The sequence below is a fragment of the Lissotriton vulgaris genome, chromosome 6 (genome assembly GCF_964263255.1).
Source record: "Lissotriton vulgaris chromosome 6, aLisVul1.2, whole genome shotgun sequence".
Classification (NCBI taxonomy): Eukaryota; Metazoa; Chordata; class Amphibia; order Caudata; family Salamandridae; genus Lissotriton; species Lissotriton vulgaris.
In genome coordinates, this window is record NC_141694.1 from 1,075,799,162 (window position 1) to 1,075,825,410 (window position 26,249).

Here is a 26,249-nt window from a genome sequence, read left to right on the forward strand (position 1 = left end):
GGGAAGCAGGAAGGCAGCAGGAGAAAACTATGGATATGGAACACGATGAGGGGGTTGGGTTCAATTCATTTTTTAATAAAACTGGAAAGAGAATAATAGATTAAAAACGCAAGGATTGCAGGAGGTAGATTGAGTGTCATGTTCGTAACATATGTATTGATTGTGCAGAGATAGTTAACGTGGTAAAAATGTTTCAGACATTGCATGATATATTGATGACAGTGTTTATATTAGACAATGTTGCGCCGAGGTGATAAGCCAGATTAGTGATTGTAGTCATTTTGTATTCACAGTGACCCCCGAAGAAGGGCGTCGAGCCCGAAATGCATTGGGTACCTTTTAAAGAAATAAATGCTGCCTTTTATGAATTAATGCCTCAGCTCTGTTCATTTTTAAAGTCCGGATAGACGCAGAATGAACAGTAAAAAATCGGAAATTGCATATACACACAGCCTGTGGACTCGCATAAATATTGGATAATAAAATAGACAAGTTTGGGATACCAAGGATTACATTGATGAAGTTTGAGTATGATGAAAAAACTAACAAGCATTTGCGAAATCCGCACATTCAGCAGTGCGGTTGTTTGGGGTGATGAAGCCCCACGACAGAGAGAATCTCCAATATAGCCATCGCAAGGCATGTCGTACCACCCTATGAGCCCATATCCTCTCCTGGAAGGTGGTCTTCCTGGTGGCCATTACCTCACTCAATTACAGCAAACAGCAATCGCTCACCCTACAAGAGTCCTTCATTCAGGTCCCCAAGGACAGTGTCGTTTATAGAGCTGGGGCTTCCTTCTAAGGTGGTATCGCCTTTGCCTCTTAAATAAATCAAATATCCCGCAGTCTTCTTACCAGAGCTAGATTTAGACACAGAAAGAGTACTTCACACATTAGATGTCAAAACAGCTTTTATGTATTACATCAACAGGACCAAGCCTTACGGCAAATCTGATTCGCTCTTTTTTGCTTTTGCGAAGTCTTAATAGCGAATTGCGTCCCCAAAGCCAACATAACTAGGTGAATAGTCCTATGGGTCGAAACCTGCTACCACAAAGCAATGAGTTCTACCTGTTCCTCTCACAATGCACTATACTTGTAAGAAATGTACAACCATGGCCTTCTTAGGAAACATCCTACTAGCAGCTACTTGTAAGACAGCCACTTGATTAACACCACACACCTTTACCAAGCACTACTGTGTTGACATTTTTATGGCGCCTCTACAGGCCAGAGGTGACCCAGATCATGTTAAAGACCTGGTTCCAGACATCTGCATCATCCAAACGCTAGCCACCGCTTATGAAAGCGACCCCTGACCTCTGGGTAGGTCGCCCCCCCATACGCGCAGCGCCACATGTGCGTCCAGCTCCCTGCTGCTGCTGAATCTGAGGCCCTCCTTCACCCGCAGGCTACCACCTGTGCCTCATCCCTGTTGGCCAGTGGTAGGCCGTAGGTAGGTTCTTGTCGTTGTGAGCATCACTGTTACTGTTTTGCCCCTCTGTATTTGTGACCCCACTGTTCTCCACTATTTTTGCCCTTCCGTTCTGTGCTCCACTGCTGTTTACTGCTTTTCGACCTTATGTTATGTGCCCCCCACTGCTGCTTACTGTTTTCGTTCTGTGCCCCCACTGTTTTCCATTTTTTTTGCCCTTCCATTCTGTGCCCCCACTGCTGTGCACTGTTTTTCGTTCTGTGCTCCCCTGTACCCCTTCTGATTTCTGTACCCCTTCGCCCTCCCGTTTCCCGCCGCTGTGTCCCCCTGTAGCCCGCCCCCCTCGCTGACCATTCGCTGCCCCAGCCAGCCTCCCGCCTCCCAGCTGCTCATTCCTCCCTCCCACCTCCCCATATATGGCGGCCGCTGTGCAGTGAGGTGAGCGACCCCTGACCTCTGGCTAGGTCACCCCCCCCATCCGCGCAGCACCACCTGTGCGTCCAACTCCCTGCTGCTGCTGAATCTGAGGCACTCCTCCACCCGCAGGCTACCACCTGCGCCTCATCCCTGGTGGCCAGTGGTAGGCCGTAGGTAGGTTCTTGTCGTTGTGAGCATCAATGTTACTGTCTTGCCTCTCTGTATTTGTGCCCCCATTGTTCTCCACTGTTTTTGCCCTTCCGTTCTGTGCTCCACTGCTGTTTACTGCTTTTCGACCTTACGTTATGTGCCCCCCACTGCTGCTTACTGTTTTCGTTCTGTGCCCCCACTGTTTTCCATTTTTTTTGCCCTTCCGTTCTGTGCCCCCACTGCTGTGCACTGTTTTCGTTCTGTGCCCCCCTGTGCGCCTTCTGATTTCTGTACCCCTTCGCCCTCCCGTTTCCCGCCGCTGTATCCCTTGCGGCCCCACCCCCTTCGCTGACCATTCGCTGCCCCTGCCTCCCACCTCCCAGCTGCTCCTCCCTCCCTCCCACCTCCCCATATATGGTGGCCGCTTTGCGGCCGTGCCAAAGACGCAACGAAGGCGCGCCTAAGGCAAGCCCGTCTGCGCCCAACCGCGCCTGGACCGCGCCCAGTTCAGGAACCCCTGGCCCCCGCATCCGCGAGGAAGACCGCCTCCGATATAACTCCAGCACCCTTATAGCTCTCGACCCAGGACGGACCCCCCTGCTTCAAAGCCACCCGGAAACGCACCCATGGTCCCTTCACCTGCCGGAACTGCAGCTTCACCTGCCTCGAAGACTCCGAGACTCAAGAAGGATCTCAACCATCTCCAGTGCATCCTACTAAACACCTGCTCCACGTGCAAACACGCCGTTGAGCCCTGGGACCTACTCAACACCTCATCACCGGACGTCGCCTTCCTGACAGAGACCTGGATGAACTAATCCTCCGCACCCGACATCGCCATAGCCATCCCGGACGGCTACAAGATCACCCGCAGAGACCGCACCAACAGAATCGGAGGAGGAATCGCCATTGTCCACAAAGACACCATCATGGTCTCGACCAGCACCGACGACACTCTCAGCACCGCCGAACACATGCACTTCCAGATCCACACGGATTCAAACACCACCGTAAGAGGCACCTTCTTCTACAGACCCGCCAGACCCCGACTCCAGTTCAGCGACTCCATCACCGACTTCATCAGCGCGCACGCCCTGACCTCGACAGACTACATCCTCCTCGGAGACCTGAACTTTCACTTGGAGAACAACAATGACAGCAACTCCTCCACCCTGATCGACAACCTTGCCAACCTCGGACTGAAACAGCTCATCACGACGCAGACCCACATCGCCGGACACACTCTCGACGCCATCTTCTCCTCAAGTTCCCACGTTTTCTTCAGCCACACCTCCGAACTCACCTGGACCGACCACCACTGCATCCACTTCACCTTCCGGAAACCCGCTGAACACCACCGCACCCTACAGATCCCACATAGATGCTGGAGCAAAGTCACCGTAGACCAACTCCAGACCAACCTCGCACTCGGCCAACCCACCGACCCCTCAAAACCCGATGACGACGCCCGCAATCTCAGACGATGGATGGACGACTGCGCCAACACCTTATCCCCGCTGAAAAAACCAACCTACAAAAACACCAGCAAGAGAGCCAGCTGGTTCACCCTGGAACTCCTAGCATCCAAGCGCACCTGCCGGAAACTGGAGAACAAATGGCACAGAAAGTAGATGCCCGACAGCCCACAAAGACGCCATCTGCAACCACCATCACCTCATCAGGTCCGCCAAGAGGACCTCCTTCAAAGACCGCCTCAACAACAACGCACACAACACCAAGGAGCTCTTCAGCATCGTGAAGGAAGTCTCCAACCCCAGCTCCAACCCCAACGACATCCCGCCGATGCAAGCCCTGTGCGATTCCCTCGCCACCTTCTTCCACCGCAAGATCGCCGACATCCACAACAGCTTTCACTCCCGGATGAACCCAACAGGCCGGACACATCAGACCCGCCGCACCCCATCGACCACAACCCCCTGACAGCCTGGGTCAACGTGAACACCAAGGACACAATCAAGACCATGGGCACAATCCATTTGGGCTCCCCATCAGACCCTTTTCCACACCACATCTTCAACAGACGGCAGCTCCATCGCACCCTACCCGCGCAACATCATAAACATCTCCTTCGAGACCACGACTTCCCAGAGAGCTGGAAACACGCGGAGATCAACGCCCTACTCAAAAAACCCAAGGCGGACCTGAGCGACCTCAAGAACTTCCGGCCCATCTCCCTGCTTCCATTCCCAGCTAAGGTCATCGAGAAGATTGTCAACAGACAGCTCACCTGCTACCTCGAAGATAACAGCATCCTGAACCCCTCCCAGTCAGGATTCCGCAGCAACCACAGCACCGAGACCACCCTCATCACCGCCACAGACGACATCAGGAACCTGCTGGACAACGGCGAGACGGTGGCCCTCATCCTCCTGGACCTCTCTGCTGCTTTCGACACTGTCTGCCACCTCACACTTCGCACATGCCTCCACAACGCAGGGATCCGAGACAAGGCCCTGTGTTGGACCATCTCCTTCCTCTCTGGCAGAACCCAGAGCGTCTGCCTCCCCTATTCCGATCCGAAGCCTCCGAGATCATCTGCGGCGTACCCCAGGTATCTTCCCTCAGCCCGACACTGTTCAACATCTACATGGCTCCACTCGCACGCATTGCCCGACAGTATGATCTCAACATAATCTCCTATGCCGACGACACTTAACTTATCCTCTCGCTCACCAAGGACCCCCTTACCACCAAAATCAACCTCCACGAAGGAATGAAAGCTGTCGCCGACTGGATGAAGTGCAGCCGACTTAAGCTGAACACAGACAAGACAGAGATCCTCATCTCCAACCCATCAGCCTGGGGCGACTCCTGGTGGCCCTCGTCACTAGGGGCACCTCCGACACCAACCGTCCACGCACGCAACCTGAGTGTCATCCTCGACTCAACACTCACCATGACCAAGCAAGTCAACGCAGTCTCCTCCTCCTGCTTCAACACCCTCCTCATGCTCCCCAAGATCTACAGGTGAATCCCTACAGACAGGAGAAGAACAGTCACCCAGGCCCTCGTCAGCAGCAGACTCGACTACGGAAACGCCCTCTAAGCAGGAGCCCTGACCAAGCTCATCAAACGACTGCAAAGAATTCAAAACACCTCTGCACGCCTTATCCTCGACATTCTACGCCACAGCCACATCACCCCCAACCTGAAAAACCTGCACTAGCTCCCCGTCGACAAGAGAATCTCCTTCAAACTCCTGATCCACGCACACAAGGCACTCCACAAGACCGGCCCAGCCTACTTCAACAGTCGACTCTCCTTCTACGTTCCCAACCGTCACCTCTGCTCCGCCGACCTCTCCCTGGCCACAGTCCCGCGCATCCGGAGAACCACCACTGGAGGCAGATCCTTCTCCCTCAGCGTCGCCAAGATCTGGAACACCCTTCCCCTCAACCTACGTCATACCAAAGACCTGCTGACCTTCAGGACCTGGCTATTAGACCAGTAGCGGCAACCCCCCCCCCCCCCCCCCGCCCCCCCTCCTCTCCCTCAGCGCCTTGAGACCCTCTGGGGTAAGTAGTGCGCTTTACAAATCTTGTGATTGATTGTGATTGACTTCTTTACAGTCTAAGTTAGTTTAATAAGCCTGGATGTTGGTGGGGGTTGGGATCCAAGAAATTTTTGTTATAAAGGTTCCCTGTGTCAACCGTAGAATATGCTACAGTTTTTTGTAGTTGCAACATGAACTTTTTCTTCATGTTGCATTAAGTCAATTAGACAAGAAAATGAATAATTTCTCAGTTTCCAGTCACAAGCTGAATATATGTGTTGCAAATCTGTGAGCGTCAAACATTTAACATTTAAATATTCAGACATGTAGTGACCTACAACATGCCCTTTCAGATATCTCATAAAACATATATAGATGTATCCAGACTTTTTACAGGATAATAATAATCAACCCTGACTTGAAAAGAACCATTTGATTTTCCTTATCAGTAACTTAAAACACCTATATGTTAGTTGAGTTGCACAATGCAATAGATGCTTGCCCCTCCCATGAGGGTATGATCATGGCGCCTCAAATTTGTGTCAGTCTAATCCAAAAATGACATGTAGCCGCAGATGTCTTATCTTTGAATTTTAGAGGCATCAGACTGAATCCGGAAGATTTTTCTTAGAGCAATACCCTTGCGCACCGATAGATGACATTGGCCAGCTCCACGTGGCGTCGTCGTCTCTGCAATTGTGAAGTCCGGGTCACCTATATAGGCGCCATCAGAGTGCTCTGAAATCAGTTTGTTTCCTTCTGCACCTGCCAGCTCAGATCCATGAAGAGAGCTACCATCTGTCACTTTTTGCCTGGCTTTTTTCGATGTTTTGTTGAACATATTTTGGTTTGAATGTTATTCCACCATGCCAAAGAAGACTTCTGGATTCAAACCGTGTGGCACCTGCCACTGTGCCATTTCGGTGACGGATCCACCCATGATTTGTCTTTGGCGCTCTGACTGCTGGGCTATGCTCATTAAGCTTTGAGGGAGCTACCTGCAGCCCAGCGCTCAGCACTGCGTCGTTGGCACCAGAGGTCTCGTTCTTACTCCCAATGGAGTGGAAGGTTCGGGCCCGGCTCCAGGAGTCCTAAGTCCTCATCCTCCCACTCAGTCGTCGAGTAGGTCAGGTAAGAGACATAAGAAATCCGACCACTTTTCCCCATCCGTGGGACACATGACGGATGAGCCTCGGCGCTCTCAGCCTTGTTTTGCGGAACTTGTGTTTGTTTCGGCTCCATGCTTCCTAGCTTTCCCAGGTGTCAGAATCACCCTCGCACAGCTCAAGGAATTTTATGATGCCCTGTGCCTCATATTTGGGTGGCCTGACCCTCCTGGCGTGCCTTCAGGCCCCGCAGACTCTGAGATACCCTTCCTTGGATCCGGTGGTGGATCTGGACCGATGCCGGTCGCACCACTGTGACTTTCCCCAGCGATGGCCCCGAAACAGAGACTCCCGGCACCCCGGGTGGAGCCAGCTCCATTCTTATCCCTGACAACCTGGCACAGGATTTGTGCCGATAGCACCCATGGATCCTAGGTCGGTTCCTTAGCCTTATTTAGAAGGGATGAATGGAGGAAGATTGGGAGGGGTCGTTGGACCTTTTAGAAGACCAGCCTGAACACGAAATGGATTGGTATGAGGAATTGGTTAAGGCCAGTGACCTGGATACCGCTCCAGATTCTGCTTTCTCCCCCCTACCGTGCCTACGGAGGAGGGATGTTGGTGAGGACAGCTGAGGTCCTGGACCTTCAGCTCCCTTAGGGGGAAGTCAAGATGAAAATCTTGACAGAGGTCTTACAGCTGGGTGTCTACTCCTCAGAACCTCTCCTGCCATTCATGGGAAGCCTTGACTCATGTCCTTCTTAGGAACCTGGTCGAAGCCCAGCACAGGGGCTCCTCTGAATAGGGCAATTGTGAACTGCCATCGCTCTGCACTAGACGACCCAAATTTCCTCAACAACCATCCTACCCCCAAGAGCTTGGTGGTCTAAGCCTCTGCCTCACAAGGCGTGTTCCTTTCTGCCCCCCGTGCAGGGAATCCAAGAGGCTGGATAGTTGAGGTAATGAAATCTTGTCTTCCACCAGCATTGCATTGTGGTCGGTGAACACCCAATGCCTAGTTGACCATTATTCCCACTCCCTTTGGAAAAAAGTTGCACAAGTGCTGCCACAGATCCCGGAGGAGGCCCGTTCCATCCTCTTCCAAGCGGTATCAGACAGGAGAGATGCGAAAAAGCTTGCTGGGCTGATCGTTGTCATCAACAGTGGCTGTTCAACACCACTCCTGGCTGAGAACATTTGGCTTTTCTGGGGATGTCCAGGCTCCCCTCATGGACATCCCCTTTGATGCCTCCCGTCTCTAAGGAGATAAAGCAGATATAGCCCTAGAGCGCTTTAAGAACTCATAGGCTAGGACCAAGCAGCTCAAGTCATACCCCAGTCACAAGGCTGTGTAAGTTAAGCAACCTCTGCGCTGCATTGGTGTGGCTCCTTCCGATCCCGTGGGTCGGGCGGTCAGAGATCAGGTCAGTCCACCTCCCTCCCCTTGCAACCTCAGCCTCCATACCCTTCCAGTCCCACCCTTCAAAATCATAGGCGGCCAGTTGGTGGCAGGATAAGCCATCACCTCCACCACTGGCAAAACTTCACATTGTTATGGATAATTGCCGTGCACTGCACTTAATATAAAGAGGTTTAGGGCGTAAGTCGTGCTCCTTTGGATTATTCCCCGCTCGGGAATATAGATAATGAGGAAGGATTGCGCTGGCACTGGTTGTGCAAGTGTCTCCTAGGGCACTGACGAAGTATGCGCTGGACTGACCAGCAAAGCTATAGTCAATAAAGTTTTCAACGAAGTCTTTTTGTTTTTAACTTTTCATAAGTATTTTATTCATACTCATAGAGATTATGTTGGAGATTTGTTCAACCATAAATCAAGTATATCCAACTTGGTTATCAACAAACATTTTTTCCATCCGACTTATTTTTCAAAAATTCAAAGCTCTGGGCCACATTTCACAATAGATGTCATGATAGGAGATCGAGGAGAAGTTAGTTAATACTTCAGTGACTGTTTTGCTGTTATTCACACTTTTGTTCCCGTTTATGTTTAATTTAGAAACATGTATGATATTTTTTTCACTAACATAACTTTATTGTTCTTAACACACTGTTTATTGAATAATATTTGAACATGCAAGATAGTGATAGATGCAACCTTTGTTTCACAGATTTCCCTGATGAAGGCCTCATGGCCGAAATGCATTGGAATGTATTTGGAATATATTTGAAAAATAAGTTGGATGGAAAAAATGTTTGTTGATAACCAAGTTGGATATACTTGATTTATGGTTGAACAAATCTCCAACATAATCTCTATGAGTACTTATGAAAAGTTAAAAACAAAAAGACTTTGTTGAAAACTTTATTGACTATAGCTTTGCTGGTCAGTCCAGCGCATACTTCGTCAGTGCCCTAGGAGACACTTGCACAACCAGTGCCAGCGCAATCCTTCCTCAAAACTTCACATTGGACAGGTGGGTTCTTCAGATAGTCTGAAGGGGATACTCCCTCCCCTTCGAGACTAACCCTCCCTCCCTGCCTCCAACTTACGACCAGCTGAAGGAGGATTACCTGACTTTGCTTCAGGAGGTAGTCATGACTCTCTTGACTAAGAGAACCATAGACAGTGTTTTGACGCCAGCAGTAGGCTGTGGTTGGTATTCCCACTACTTTCTGGTCCAGAAGAAGGAAAAGGGCCTGCGTCCTACTTAGATCTGCGAGCCCTGAACTACTTCCTCAAAAAAGAAAAGTTCAAGGTACTCACTCTAGCTCAGGTCTTGTGTGCCCTGGACCCAGGAGACTGGATGGTAGTGTTGGACTTGCAGGACACCTATTTCCACATTTCTTTCCAGCCTGCTCAATGGCGCTACTTGTGGGTTGTGGTAGGCCACAAGCACTTTCAGTTCACTGTGCTCCACTTTAGTTTTTCCAGCGCCGCTTGGGTGTTCAGCAAGGTGATGGCAGTGGTCGCAGCTCATCTGTGCAGATCAGAGGTGCCAGTCTTCCCCTATCGCGATGACTGGCTATTAAAGGCAAGCTTGCTAAAGGCTGTCGTCTCCCACCTCCAGACTACGGTGAACCTCCTGCATTTGCTGGGGTTCACTATCAACGTGCAGAAGTCACACCTGACCCCCTCTCAGATGCTCCCTTTAATCAGAGCTGTTCTGGAAACAATGTCGTTTCGGGCCTATCCTTCCGAGTGGTGAGTCCAGGATATTCAGGCTATGGTACAGATGTTTCAGCCTCTATCCTGGATTTCGGTGAGAGTGACTCTGAGGTTGCTGGGACTCCTGCGTCATACTTCTGACACATTCCAGATGGCATATGTGGGCTCTGTAGTGGGACCTGAAGTTCCAGTGGGTGCAGCATCAGGGGAATCTTTACGACATGATCCAGATCTCAGAGGGAACTGCACAGGACCTACAGTAGTGGCTGACCAACCACGACTAGGTCAGAGGCAGACCGCGCTCACTTCCCCACCCAGATCACACAGTAGTGACAGATGCGTCACTCCTGGGATGGGCGGCCACTTCCGAGAGGTATAGATCAGAGGTCTCAGACGGAATCCGGACTCCACATCAACGTGCTGGAGCTTCTTGCGATTCGCTTCGCATTGAAAGCCTTTCTACCTTCAATAAAGGGAAAGGTGTTCATGGACAACACCACTGCCATGTGGTACTGCAACAAACAGGCCTGAGGCGTCAATGCCTAGCAGATGATGATTGGCATCGCCATTCAGAGGTGATGCAAGGTCTCTTCCAACAGTGGGGAGAGCCTTGGTTTGATCTCTTCGCCTCCGCTGAGAATGTACAGTCAGCAGTTTTGCTCACTGGAGTTTCCAAGGCAGCTCTCGCTCAGAGATGCTTTTCATCTCGAGTGGCACTCAGGCGTTCTGTATGCCTTTCTGCCCATGCCACTCCTGCCCAGAGTGCTCAAGAAGATCAGGAGCAACCGTGCTCAAGTCATTCTTGAGACTCAGGACTGGGCATGGAGAATCTGGTATCCTGAGCTTCTCCAATTGAGCATCGACCCTCCAATCAGGCTGTCCCTTTGAAAGGATCTTCTGTCGCAACAGGTCAGAGGAGGGTTCTCCACCTGGAGCTGTTGACTATGCCTTCTTGTGTGTAGATTGAGCGGCAGCAGTTGATAGCATTCAACCTTCCTTCCAAGTCTGTACTGTTATTTTGGCAGCCAGCCGTCTTTCTACTAAGACAATGTACACCTGCCGGTGGATCAAATGTGTAAAATATTATACAGAAAGATCTATTGATCCTCTTTCTGTTTCTCTCTCAAGTTCTCCTTTATATTTTGACCCTTGCCCAGCAGGACTCTGCTGTGAGCACTCTTAAAGGGTATCTTTCGCCTTTATCTGCTTATTGACGCTACCAGAACAACCCTCTTTATTTAAATCCCCTATTGTAAATAGATTTCTCAATGGCTTGTATTTATATTTTCACCTATCCCTTGTATCATCCCTCAGTGGGACCTTAATTTGGTTGTCACTTTACTGATGTGTGATCCGTTCGAACTTCTGCACAGCTGCCTCCTCTGGCTGCTTACCATCAAAACAGCCTTTTTAGTGGCAAAAACTTCTGTCAGGAGGGTGAGCGAATTGCAGGCTCTCTCATAAATCCTCATTACCGGTCCATCTTCCATGATAAGTTAGAGCTTTGCACTAGGGTCTCTTTCTTACAGAAAGTGGTGACACCATTCCATGTGGGGCAATTTGTCACCTTGCCCACTTTCTCCGCTCCTTTGCATCTCTCTAAAGAAGAGAAGCAACTCCATCTCCTGTACCCAAAAAGGGTGTTGTCGTTCTACCTATACTGTACAAAAAAGTTCAAGGTAGACGAGCAACTCTTCGTGGGGTACGTGGGAATGAAGAAGGTTTGTGCGGTGCAGAAGAGGACGATCTCTCAATGGGACATCCTTTGCATTAAAATCTGCTAGGCTCTGGCCAAAAAGCAGCCTCCTGAAGGTTCAAGAGCTCATTCAAACAGAGGTATGGCATTGCAATGTGGAGTTCCAGTCCTCGACATTTGTCGGGCAGCAACGTGGGCATCACTGCAAATGTTCACCAAGCACTATTGCCTGGACAGTCAAGTCCGCAGGGATGGCCTTTTTGACCGCTCTGTTCTGCAGGACTTCCTGGTCTAAACTTTTCCACAGTCCCTCCTCCAGGGATGGTATTACTAGGGTATCTATTCAAAGCTAAGGAATCTGTGGCTAGATGTCTCTATCAGATGGACTAGTTACTTACCTTTGGTAAAGCATTATCTGGTAGAGACATGATCTAGCCGCAGATTCATTACAGGCCCACTCCTCCTCCCTGCACTGTGCAGGTTTTTAGGGTCAGGGCTGTTCTCTTTCAGGGCCCTAGTTTTCAAAGCAAACCAATGTCAGTGCACTTCATTGCTCTGCGCTCTTGGCGTGGAAAATTGTGAAAGTAACTGACGCCAGCCCACCGAGGTGGTGCCTATACAGGTGACACGGAGGTCACAATGGTGGAGATGCCACCGCTGCCGCCAAGCAGAGCCTATTGGCACGCAAGAGTATTGCTTGAAGAAAAATGTTAGGGATCCAGTCTGACACCTGGGAAATTCAAAGGTGAGAAATCCTCTGCTGGATCATGTCTCTACCGGATAAGGCGTTACCGAAGGTAAGTGACTTGTCCGTTAGTTAGGTTCAGAATCTCTAATGTTCATATAGCACCACGTAAATTCTCATGGAGTCAGTGCTACAAACAGAAAATACTACTTCATCTGTACGCATCTATTTGTAGCATGGAGTACCAAAGATTCACATGTGCCCTGCTCACCAGAAGCCTGTGTTTTGCTGATCTCTTCCTTACTGTATGTCACAGAACTTTGCGCTTGACACAGCATACTTTGGTTCACACTCCATATGTACTCTCACCCGATGTACGAAAACAATCTTACATGAAGTTAGTGCCCATGTGCAGTGTACACCTAGAGATGTTATCCCACATCTTATGGCTCAAAAGATTTCTTTGAAGAAAAACAGCTCCAACACTAGATGGCAGGAGTGAGTGAAGCATATACATCTACACGCTACAAAAAGATGCCTACTGTGTAAGTTGCATTTTCCTTAGATTTCATCCCAGGATGAAAGCACTAATTAAAGTGTACACGTTGTGGGTCGGTGTGGTCCTCAGTTGTAAGTAGCCTCTTGCCTGCACATAGGCATGCCAACTCTCCTAACTTGTCCATAAGGATAGACCACTCACAGTGTGCAGTTTCAAGTTGTTTATTTATTTAATGCAGCAAAAGACTAGGACTTATTTCAACTAGCACCCTGTAAACTACATAGGTAACAATGTGTTAATTGGGCAGCGGGCAGGGTGATGGTACTTCGGTGATGCTCTGGTGGTCATTTGAAAAAATCCATCTTCATACACACCTACCAATAGACTGGTGAGCTACTGCGCTGGTGAAGAACCACCAAGGGTATGCTGGGCCAGGGTTGGTGTGCTGGAGACCTGCATAGGACTTCCTCCGACAGAGTCTGCTGGCTCGATTTCACCCCATGCTCCCATGGCAGCCTAGCCCACATTGGGGCCATGCTGAGCAGTTCTTTGTGAGGTGCATCGTTTTTGGAGCCTTATGGTGAGGTGCCTGGAGAGATTTTTTGCTGGATGTTGAGGGTTTCACGGGCCGTGACAGCTTGCGACTGGGCATCTGCCAACAGAGTTGCTGCTCGACCCCAGAGGAGGACGAGGGCTCCAAGTTGTATGGACCTATAGATTGCCGACAGGGGGGTCCTGGAGGCAGTGCTGAATGTGAGCCAGCCCTTTACCTCAATATGTGGTCCACTGATTCCATGCAGCGAGGCAGTCAGGTTAATAGGCTGCTCTGCAAACTGTGCAGCTACGTCCATTGCTGCGTCCCAGGTGATCAATCTGGGTAAAAGTACACTAGGTCATCTGTGAGGACTGGTGTTTAAAGCACTGAAAGATTGACACATTCAAGACTGTCATGATTACTGCTCTGATTCCAGTCCCCCTGCAGAGAAGTGTTCTGCTTCCTCCCTACCCCACTTGTTCAGATACCGTCTTGAGGGAGAGGCAGAACCTAAAACCACTACAGTGGGAACACAGCCCCAGCAGGACTCCATTTAACATCATCTGTTATGCACTGCCTCCTCATATCTACTATTCTTCCTGTGCATACTGAACTGCCACGCTGAGTGGCTGCAAGTGAGGAGTTGCTATGCAGTTGGCAGCAACCCCTATCTCTAGCCCCTCCAGTTCTTTGCCTGGCATTTTGGGCAGAGGTAACCTTATAGGGCACCATTCAGGGATCACATATGGGCAGCAGCATCCCAGGATGGGGTAATCGGACGGTAAGCAATCTAAGCTACAGTTTGTTGCGAAGGTGTCATGCTTGGCACCCACGGAGTCATTACACCTAAAGTGTGGGGATCATCACTGGAGAGGTCTAAAAATGATAAGGACATGAAAACTCTTCCTACGCTATGCAGGTCAGCCTAGTAGCTATAGAATATATAGTGGACTCACTGGGAGCCAGAATGGACTTGATCTCCTGCAACCTGGAGTAACATGATGGCAGGTTGTAGAAGGCTGAGCAACATATTTCTAATGTGGAAGACTATGTTGAAGCTAAAAGCAAATTGCTCCTGAATGTGGAAAATATACTCAAGGTATTGCTACAAAAAGCTGGGAGGCGCGCTCACAGTGCAACAATATTCGCATCCTTGGACCACAAACAAGGAGAGAATGTGTTCTAACGGCTACGGCGGTCGACCTCAGAGCTGAGGAACAGGATTCGAGTTTCGGTAGGGACGCTCAACATTCTGTGATTCTTGGAAAATAGTTTAATCTCCCCATACCTAACAAAAATGATTGTGTCTGTCTGTAACGTAACTGGTGCTCATTTGAAGCGCTCTGATACCTTCGGGTCTAGTTTGCGCTATATAAAACGCCACAAAAAATAAAACTGTGACAGATTTTAGAACTCTGTAGAACAGACGCTGGTAGCCTATTTGGAGCAGATTTCTTCTCTCGGATGCTGGTGGAGGAGAGGGCAAATGACCCCTTGTCAATAAACCACCATCTGGTGTGCCTGCGATATCTATTATCAAACGCCTCCTAATCTTCAGAGACTTAGGCACAGTCTTCCGCCTAGCCAGGGAAAAACGTAACCTGAACTTTGATGTTAATGACCTGTCCTTCTTCTGTATGATGTGGAATTTAAGGGGTCTTAGTAACCTCTGCAAGATGAAACAGGTCCTCTCATATCTTGATCGTCGCCAGGTTAATGTAGCACTATTGCAGGAGACTCATTTTGCTCTACGCTCAGGCTGTTACTTTTCATTAAAGTGAGTTGCATATAAGCTTCTATAGTAATATTCCACTTATGCACATGGAGTAGCAATGTTGATAAAAAAAAAAGGGTTCCTGTCCACTCTCTGGTCTCCCTTGCTGACCACCAAGGAGGCTATGCTATAGCCTGGGGAAAGATGGATACATGGAAAATAACGTATGAATTGTTACAGGCACCAGCATCAAATATGCTGGATTCTTATATTATCTGTGTGGGAAGGTTATTTCCACTGACCCACAATCTTTAACTAGAAGAGGAGATTTTGACTCTACCATACAGGAAAGCCTTGATGCGTCCCATGTTCTTCCCAGTTATCAGGGGCTTAACTTCAAGCCAGTTGCTGGCAATGATGCAGGAGCATGATTCAGGGGATATTTGCGGGCTACGCACCCACATGACCGAGAGGTCACATATTCCTCTGGGATGCATTATAGTTGGTCGACGCTGGACCACTGGTTGCTATCAACAGATGTAGGTACCTGGGTCTGGCATCCTGCATGCACCTTATCAGACCATTTTACTGCTGTGCCTTGTGATCCTGGTATGGCCATGGTGGGTTTCAGATGGAGCTGCTTACCAGGCACCTTATTAGATAAAATGGTTGCTGATGAGCTGCAGTTGAAATTACAAAGTTCTTTGAACGTAATGAAGGCTCAGTTAATTTGATGGTGACGATTTGGGAGTAGTCTAAGGTCATCAACCAACGTTGCTGCATTGCTAAACAAGGTCACTCCGCGAACATCTGTCACGTTTGGAGAGATGCCTGAAATCTCTAGAACAGATACTGACTCAAAGGAATGATATGGCTATGCTAGAGCAGATCAGATCAAAGCTCAGTGAGTATAAAGAAGTGCCTTCAAGGTGGAGTAACTATAGGGGTAAATACACAAATGTTAGGTCCTATGGAGAGGTGGAGTGACCCTGGAATACATTGGCAGCTATGAATAAGCGTATTTGAGGAGCTAATGATGTCCTTTGCATACAGAACATACAGAGTGAAAGATGTTAAAAAACAGCACATATACTCCTGATGTTTGCAGCCTTTTTTCCGTTGCGGTATACTCCTATATGTATTGACCGCACTAATACTATGAACTACCTTGAAGATGTAGCCCTTGGATGGCTGAATAACTATCATAGATTGTTCTTAGACTAGCTATTTACTCTTGATGAAATTCTCCAGGTCATTGGCAGGCTTCTAACCTGTATGTCACCGGGAGCCAATGGAATCCTGGCAGAATTTTTTTAAGGATGTGCTGCACTGCTACTCTATTGGGCTTCTTCCGCAATCCATGCAATAAGCTGTGATTATTGAGTTGTTGAAACCAGGGAAGGTCTCATATCTATGTGACTCGTATAGGCCTCTTTCACTTCTAAATTCTGATGTCCAAATTTTGGCCAAATTGGTTGAGAATCGACTAATCCACATCTTTCCAAACTTTTCATGTTGGTGGCACACTTTTTGTCAATGCATACGTTTTGTAACATGGTAAGGCAGTGTAGCAAACAAGCGTAACAAGCGACCTCGAACCACCCAAGGAGGGTTCGGGGGGGGGGGTTCTCCCCCCAGAGAAAATTTTGGGAAAAAAGTGGGCAAATGGTGCATTTTCAAGCAAATTTGAGAAAAAAAGGATGGTTAATAAAGCAATTGTGAATCTGTTTTAACAAAGACAGTGACTGGGAAAACTGGGTGCAAGGTTAGGTTTGTGCCTCAAACAAGAATATAATCCTTTACACATTGACACATGCCCCAGTGATTTAAGCTGTGTTGAAAATAATGGCTGACATCTTTCAAGAATCTAGTTCTAATCTAGTCAATAATATGACATGACTTAAGATTGGCCTATAAAACAATGAAGCAAACACAATGAGATGATGGGCGGAGCGCTGAAACTTTACGGACACTCACCCCCAGTCACAGATCTGGGTTGAATCCATCATCATTCTTTAGCTCACTTTGCCACCTCAGTTCAGACCCAGCTATATGACAATTAATCCATAATTGATATTGATATATGCTGGAAGAGTAAGCAGTAAACACAGAGCTGGAATCTCAACCAATTTTGAAAGTCATAACTATAAACAAAGCATTTACTTAACAGAAAACAAAACATCTTGCTTGAAACGTGACTTTCAGAATGTACAAACAACCAGAGTGCAACTATCTTGACGGATAACTGAACAACTCTAGTTTTACAGTTATATTCACAAACATCTCAATCCAGCATTCAGTAAGCAAGGCTCACATTAGTGAACAAGTAACTGAGCAGTTATAGGATGGTTAGCACAGGTTATTTGAACATGGTGTTTTAAGTGTGCAGCTTTAGAAATAAATGGAAGAGCGATATGAGAAGGATCTGGTGGGGTAACGTTGATGTCAGACATGTGAAGCGGAGTGACACGGAAAGGCTGAATGGATGATGAGTGTCAGAAACAGGGTATTGGCCCATGTGGGGGGCAGATGCATACTGAGGGCTTGCATGAGAATTTTGCCACACAGAAGCACTATAGTTAGCTCATAGCGTGGCTGCACTGATGAGATGAGGCAGAGCACATACAAAAGGGCGGCAGGCCACGCAGTTATACAGGCTAGGCTAGGGCTAGGCAGTTACACACAGGAACTTCGGGGGTGGAGGGGCTCAGAGGGCCGAAAGGGGCGGGATTGATATAACAGAGAGCCTGCAGTGGGGAAAGGGCACATATACCCTTCAGTAGGGTATAAGGCAGAAAAAGCTCATACTGAGGAGGTGACATGCACACAGAGGGGTTACAAAGGGTGGAGAGCCACAGATTGACACACAGGCCGCAGAAGGGAATTTCCACACAGAGACTGCATGGGTTTGTGGGGCACATAGATGGGATGCAGGGGAAGGGCTCACAGGGGCTGACTGGCAGGTTGGTATATATTTATACACTTCGTAACCGTAGGAAAGACATGGGTTGGGGCTAACAGGTGACAGTTCACAACTATACCACCACACACCCTCATTCTTCAACACACAGGAGGATGAAGAAGGCCAGGGACAAGTGACTACTACTTGCTGAGAACTCTGTGGACATTAGATAACAGGGCACTGGGAGATCATGTCATCTGCCCAGTTTCTCCTTGGCTTGCATCAAACCCCAGCCTAAAAAGGCCTGAGTGCCAGATTTCTACAATAAGAGGTTATATTCCTTATTAATCTCACTCACGCTCAAATGGTAATTACTAGTGATAGCCTGTAAAACATCTAACACAATACAAAACTAAATATGAATATATATACATATAAGCTAATGCTCATGTTTATTAAATGGTAGTAGAGCCCACTGCCATGATACAAGAACCTCCCTCACCGGATACCCCTTCCCCGTCTAATGTTTGTATAAAAAAGATACATGTATGGTCGGGGCAAATTAGAAATTCATAATCAGGTACTCAAAAGTCCATAAAGAAAACATGCCCATGAAGAACAGAAGGATTTTCTGGCAAGACTCCATTAACACAGTTCCAAAGAATGCTTCATGAAAGCTTCAGGTGAACTTCGGAGCGCACAGTAATTTCTCGTCATTTTTGAAGAGTCAACGTGAAAACAATGGTCTCTAATGGGTCTACTTTTCTAGTCTAGTAGCTATGGATGTGTTTTTTCCCATTAGAGCATTGTTCTCACGATGCCTGTATTGTAGACATGGTTTGCACGCCGCTTGTCAGGGCGCTGACAGCAGATTATTTAAATGCAAGGGCTGCAGGCCCAGCGATGGCAGCGGCATAAAACAGACCCCCACCCAGACTGAGCGCTCACTGCAAGACTTGGAGAGCCACTGGCGCAGTGCTAAATACAAATGTGCCCTGACCCCATCATGTGACCCCTTGTTTACAGGCTTCTGGCGATGTAGCTGCAGCCATCGGTTTGTGCAGGTATTGGCTCTTGTGTATGAGTATATCTATTGATGGGAGTTCAAGCATCATGGCCAAACATTGTATTTGCCTGGGCAGAGTTGACTTGTTTGTGCTACGTCGAGTATCTGGCAGGAGAATTGTGGTTACCGTTTTCTGGCTTTTCATCCATTTCAATTCTGGGACCTTAAATCAAAATATTGGGACTGCTATTGGCAATGAAGTCCAGCTCTGGAATGACAACACGCTTTTTACACGGCCAAGCTTATTTGCCCGGAGTTGTGCTCTTTGTGTCATTGTCCGACCAATCACATAAACGCTCTCTTGGCCCCGCAATCGATGCCTCCGGAAGGGATGCTAAAGTACCTAATACAAAGAACAGGCCAATTAGCTTTATATAGATTCTTTCTATCCTTGTTAGGTAATGAAAATTACAAAAATAAAGTCCGAAGTTTTTAAAGCAGCATGTTTTAAAGCTTATGACGTGTATGTGTGTCACGCACAGAGCAGGCACTAAATCACTGGGATGATCGCAGCCGAGGGAGTATTAGACAGAATTATGTCTTTTCGTTTGACTTTTTGTTATCTACTGTATAAATATTACTCATGGGAAGATGCTCATACCATTGCATACCATTGCTGAACAGTCTGCATAGTCCCCTCTGACCCTTTGCCACTACCCACATGCCTCGCGTTTCTAAATTAATCTAAATAAAATAGATCTCCTTCTTTCAAGACACAAGCCCGTTTCTGAGTAATACCTGTTTGGCAATGTTGCTCTGTTTGGACGTTAGCAGGAGAATGGCGATACATATTTCTGAGCCGATAAGATAGCTTGATGATTTAAGTACAGTCAACCCGAGCTCACCGCAATAGTGAAATAATAGTCACTGCTTTCTGTCTTAAAGTGCTCATGAGTAAATGTGATAGGAGCACATTAATAATCTCTTTAATGGGAGTGAATAACAAGGCTGAAAATGCACTGACTGAAACATTTAACAGTGTTTTTAGTCTGACTTCCTAGATATCCAAGGGTAGCGGAACTTCTGCTACGCTTAGATTTCTAGTGAGTCAAACTGAAAACAGTGAGAGGTGACTTCACAAACCCTCACAGAGCGTTCAAAGTATGCGGCGTTCTTGTTTCAAGTTGCATTCATGTATTTACAGGTCTAATACTCACTGCGCATTCAACGATCAACACGGGTGGGAAAGGGCACCGTCCGCGCGCACACTCTCCACTCCTGCCTCTGCATACCGCTTACTGTACTGCGTCCCTGACATGCGCAGATGTCCTGATGAACGCACTGTCGCGCAACACACACACAGGGCCGTTTCTACCATTAGGCAAGACTAGGCAGCCGCCTAGGGCGGCAAAAGGGCTAGGGCGGCAAGAAGGGGAATTTTTCTTTAAATTTGAACCTACGAAAGTCAAGCTAGGCGCCTGCCGAGTCTTGCCTAATGGTAGTAACGGCCCTGCGCACCAACAGCATCTGCCCCTCCGGACCCCTCTGGGGCCAGGGTCGGATTGGGATCACAATTCGGCCCAGGCACCGACGAAAAAAGTGGCCCACATTCAAGAGGCGTGGCCCATATTTAAGGGGCGTGGCCCACATTAAAGGGGCGTGCCCTTTCATGAAACACCATTTGCACAGACAAGGAATGCATGGGAAGTGCCTTCCCAGTGTGTTCTGGCAGTTTGAGTGTTTACCATTTACTGTAGTATTACCCTTGTACCTGTGTATGGTACCCTTTTGTAACTTGCACAAGTCACTTTTCTCTTGTAACACACTGTTTGCTACCTCTCACTTTTGTTTGCTTTAGATACTTGCACAAGTGCCACCATTGCCTACGTAACGTTTGTTCTTGTGCTGGAGTGTCTGACATTAATTGCAGTATTATACCTCTACTTGTATTTTGTACGCTTTTGTAACCTGCACACATATCTCCTTTTCCTCCTGTAATGTATCGTTTGCTCCTCTTGTATTTTGGTTGCTCACTATTGTCACTTTTGATTCATGTAACTTAACGTTTGCTTTTGTAATTTGTCCACTTATAATTTTCTCCTCATGTATTATTGCTGTTCCTAGCGTGAAGCGCTCTGACACCTTCGGGTAAAGTCTGCGCTATATAAAATCGCATAAATAAATAAATAAAACAAAAACATTCCAAACATCACCAGGCCCCCACAGCAAGACCCATTCTTCCTCGCCCACTATGCCCTGAATGTGAAGGGCTGTGGGCGAGGTGTTAAGACTAACACCGTTTCTGGGCTGCATGGGCGCCAGGGGGCCGAGGTGCAAATGGCTCAAAGGCCTGAGAAACACCTGGCCCCCAGGGAGGCCGATTATTGCAAACAATCACCCCTCCCCAGCCCAGCCTCAGCTCGATTGCTTGGCAGGGTAGGGGTGAAGGAGAGGCCACAGCTGACAATCGCTGTCTGGCCGCACAGCGAGGCTGCTTTCATTTTCTCAGTCTCTGTCTCCGTGCACTCTGTGGGACGGTTTTTTTTCTCCCCTTTCCTAGTCCACTCTCTGTGGACTGGGACAGGGGAGAAAAAAAACGGCCCACAGAGGGCACTGAGGCACCGGCCCTTCGGCCCATTCCCGAATGCCCGCCTTGCCAATCCGCCCCTGTCTGGGGCCCTGCAGCCCCGCTGGGCCTGCTGAGCCCGCCACCTGCCCCATGGAGCCACCAGCCTCATCGAAGCCAAGAAGCTGTGCGCCAGCCTGAGAAGCCACCCTACTCCTGATGCTGAGCGAGATCGACCAGTTCCTGCAGGCGCGCTACCCCATCTTCCGCGGTGCCTACCGGGGCTGGAAGAACTCGGTGCGCCACAACCTCTCCCTCAACAAGTGCTTCTTCAAGCTGTCCAAGGGCCTGGGCCTGCCCAGCAAGGCTACTACCGGCCTCCGAGTTCATGTTCGAGGAGGATTCCTTAAGGCGATGGTCCCACGCTTTCCGGGGCAAGTGCCAGGCTCTGAAGCCCGCCAGGCGCCAAGTACTGCATGGTCAACGGCCTGAGTTTCAGGGCCTTCGACTCCCTGGCGCCTTTGGCCCCGCTGGGCTGCCACTTGGATGGCTATGGCTCCATAGGCCTGGAAGGGCTCGGTGGCGCCGGTGCTCACCACATGCCCCCTAGCCCTGGCTCCAGGTACATGGCTTGCTGCCACTCCAGGGGGATGGGGGGGGGGACAAACTGCCATTGAATGGCGGCAGCAGCCACCCCTGACCTCCTCGCTTGCCCTGGCCAGCGCAATGGACTGCCACTCGCCTTATGCCAGCCCTCAGGTGCACTGGAGCTACTGGGGGCCAGCGCCTACATGAAGCAGCAGCCCTTGCCTCCTAGTGGCGCTCCTGCAACGGGGGTGCACTCGGGGGTGGCCTACACCAGAACACAAGAGATGAGCTCCCAGGTGAGCGCTGCGTTAGCTAAGTGGGTTACAGCTGGAGGTGGGGGTAGGAATCTTGTATAGAAATTGAGTTTTGCACAATGTTTTCTTTATCTACGGGGTCTCATCTTTAGTAACCAGACTATGGTTCACAGTGCGTGCCATCGAACTCCTTAGCGCATGCATTCATTATCTTGTTAATTCACACATCCATGTATTTATTCCTGTGCACATTTGTTAATGCATTCACAACATAGCCATGCAATCCCAGTACCCCTGTTTCTTCATACGCCAAACTGCTGAGCTCTTAAAATACTCCTCACATGCACTCCCCTACATCATGTTGTGTGTAAAAGGGCTTTTACAAGAAACGGAAAATTAATTTCTTTATAGTAGTCTGGTGTGTTACAGAGAGCGGATGCGGTAAAATCGCGGCTGCTGAGCAGGAGACCACGATTTGTAATCCCGGCTCCTTATTTAGCCAAATGTGTGGCACCCCAAGCAATGGTAGATGGTAACTATTTCAGGTGCCTCAGTGAGAGAAAAAACAAGCGTTGACAAAACCACTAGGTCTGGCCTTGGAAGATGGTGCAAGTTACTATTTTTGTTGTTTCTGGTTTTGAAAACGAGGTGCACTTGACGCCTCAGTGGTATTTAAACACAAGGCTCTATTGCGCATTCGTATACATAGTTCTGTGAGTGTATGGCTACTGTAACGGTCTAGCCTGGGCCTTTCGTTGAGGTTATTTGCAGGACTGACTGTTGTGATCGTGTTTCCTGATAGTAAATGAGAGTAACATAGAAGGGTTCGACAGTAGAGGGTGTGCCAATCTAGCCTGGACGGCATGGGGAAAGAGTTATGGTAGTAAAAGAGAGGGGTCGGCATTTTTCAATTCTCGCCTAGGGCAGCAAAACACCTAGCACACCCACACATGCCAGCGGACACATACTTTGGAAAGCTCTGGACTAACCCTTCTGTTGATCTATCTAGTTCGACCAGAACAATTCAGTTATATCCCCGGTCGACCACTCACAATTTGCAGACTTCTTTTTACCCTTCTACAGGATCTAGACCCCTATCTGGATACTGCTGAGGTTTTCTTAGATGCCACTAAGGCTTTTGATGCTCTGTAATGAGACTATCTGTTCACCATACTGCACAGGATGTGGCTTCCTCAAGCCTTCCCAAATTAGATACGTCTACACCTAACCAACGGCCAGAGTGCTGATCAGTTGGATTTCTGAACCCTTTTGTTTATCGAGGGGCACTAGGCAGGGCTGCCCACGGTTGCCCATTCTCTTTGTGTTGGCTGTGGAGCCACAGGCGGCCAAGCTCAGTCAACACTATACCAGTTACACCATTCGCCATACAAGCTGTTACATTGTAATTTTTCTCTATGCTGATGACAACCTTTTGGGTTCTGTTCTCAGAACTGATTGCGGGTGCCACCATGGCAACAATCACGGGTGGTGGAATACTGTAATATTTATGATGGAAGGAAACACAGCAGTTGCTAGCTGCTTCCCACTCTGCCGGTTACATTATGCTTAACTGCAATAAGTCTTTAAAACTCATGTTTTTTGGGGGAGCTCTTCAGTGGGGACGAGGATGGGATTCAAACCCACACATGGATAGGGCAATGGAGTCTGGATTATTTTCTACCCTTATTGGTCCAGAGGAGTGGGACACATTTGAGAAAGTCGCTCTGAGGAAATCTCGGGTCAAGCCCGTAGCCCACGGGGGTAAACCAGTGGAGGTTTTGGGGAACTTTTATAGCATTTTGAGCTTTAAAGGGCAGAGTACTCCCACCACAATGTATGTCGCAAAAGATGGATCCTGCCTATTAGGTTTGTTGGAGCAAAGAAATTTAGGTATCATGTTGTCCCCAAACAGCTCGGAGCAAGTTTGCTCAAAGATGAATACAAGTCATTGTGGCTGTGGAAGAGGAAGGCTGGAGAATGTCTTTCCCTGAAGTCTTTAGTGAAAAGCTTGAGAGAATCAAGGGTTTTACCCATTGTATAATATTGAAAGAGTGCCAAGCCAGTGGTTCACAAACATAGATGAGTGCCTTTTGCCCTGAAAAAGGAATTGGAACAAGAGTTGTAGTTTTTATGTCAGCAAGGGATCATTGAGCCTATTGAGAGCTCGGAGTGGTTGACCCTTGTAGTATTAGCCAGGAAGGGAAATGGGACTCTCAGAATGTGTATAGATTTGAGGAATTTGAACGAGAGTACATGAGTGGATATGCATCCATTGCGCTACAACAGCAGCACCGTCCTCCATGTTAAAAGGCCAGGATGCGCCCGCCAGTATGGCGGGCGCATCCTAATTGCACTGGTGGGACCGCCGCACGTCTGGCGGGCGGGCCCAGCACCGCTATGATGGGCGGTGAGCCCCCTAGAGTAAGACTGAATTCTACACAGTGGAAGTTCATCAAGTTTGTGGTGCTCTCTGGCATGCACAGAAACTGGGGGAAGTCTCATCTTTTTCCTGTAGCTCTGAAAACACCACAGGTTGTGCCCCACTTCCCTCTATACTGTAGTGCAGATGAATTTGGGTACACTAGACAGGGAGGTGGTAAACTGTGCCAATTATGACACCAAACGTAGCAATATAACAGACCAGGTCACTCATTAGAGTGAATTCCCACTGACATTAGCCGGTCATATAGGATTCATTAAGATGGTCCTGCTTCTGAAAATGTGTTTAATTTTGAATATTCTGCTCCGGTTAACAGCTGCGTTCTTCTGTGCACTCAAAACTCACCTTGGCTGTCCAGCATTGGTGGGGAAACAATGGCGAATAAAATAGCGACACTCACGTTGCCATTCCATCAGGGAGGGATTTGAGGCTCCAGACATGGATCTGTATTATGTGTGTGCCCTCGCACACTTCACCATCTATTGCTACCAACCATACTTTCACCATTTGGCTGTTGAAGAGGGCTACATGTCTCCCATACCTCCTCCAACCTTTATTGGAATTCCTTACACCAAATTTGTTAGAACCTGTCCATTGTTGATTGTACAACCAGGGCATTAGAAAGACTGCAAGATGGTGGGTGTAGGATTAATTTACTACTCCTGCTGAGCTGCCAGCCACACACAGAGAATTTGTAAAATCCCAGTTTCTGGGGAAGGGGTTGTTTCAATGGAGCAACCAATATCATCAAGACACATTCCTATCTTTAACGGAATACATAGGAAGATCCCCTGGATCTCCTTTAGACATTTTCACGTATTACAGAGTTCGAGGCAGTTGTGGGCATTCTATCATGGGACTCCCTACGCACCCACCTATCTTTGCTGCTCTCAATAGATTGCTTGATGCTACAATCACCATGCATTTAATTGCTACACTGTTGAGCCGCTCAGGTGGACATTTCAGAGGTCCATGTGAGTGCAAGGCTGTGTGGGGGAAATAAGCTAAGGCACGAGATTCTAGAGGAGGTGTGGAAGTTCAGCTTCCCTCCAGTGGCACTGACCTACCCTAATAGTCAGTTCAGGATTACACAACATAGGTTTTTGCAGTGTAACTTCTATACTTATACCCTTTGAGCCTTTATAGATTTGGTCTGAGGGAAAACGATTTCTGTACAAGATGTGTATAACCTGGGGAAGGTTTCCTCCATTTAGCTTGGTCTTGTGACAGAGTACAGTCGTATTGAATTGCGGTTATGGTTGCTTTGTCAACTATGATTGAGGGTGTGGTGCAACTGGACCCTGTGGTTCCTCTTTTAGGCTATGTAAAAGAAATAGCAGTTATGCAGAGGACGTTTGTGGCCCTGGCACTGCTGATGGCTAAAAGTCTGGTGGTTCGCAAATAGGGCAGTGTGAGGGCTCCCAAGTTCAAACAATCGCTTGATTACTTAGTATACTGTAAAGAACAACTGGACTTGTATTCTGAACAGTTGCCTCCCTTCTCCAGGTCTAGAGAGATTTGACAGCCTTTGAAGTCCTATTTGCACTAGGGTTGCAGGATTAAATGACCCGGGGAGATCATGATCCGCATAAATTATTGGGAAGTAAATGTAT

The 26,249-nt window shown here is 48.3% G+C and overlaps 1 protein-coding gene and 1 pseudogene across 2 annotated transcripts in view; both read left to right on the forward strand.

Moving 5' to 3' along the window:
* The window catches only part of TTC13 (tetratricopeptide repeat domain 13), a 1,386,998-nt gene that overhangs the window by 1,023,581 nt on the left and 337,168 nt on the right, over positions 1-26,249 (forward strand). The window lies entirely within an intron of this gene.
* On the forward strand, positions 21,574-23,348 carry LOC147708435 (forkhead box protein F2 pseudogene; annotated as a pseudogene).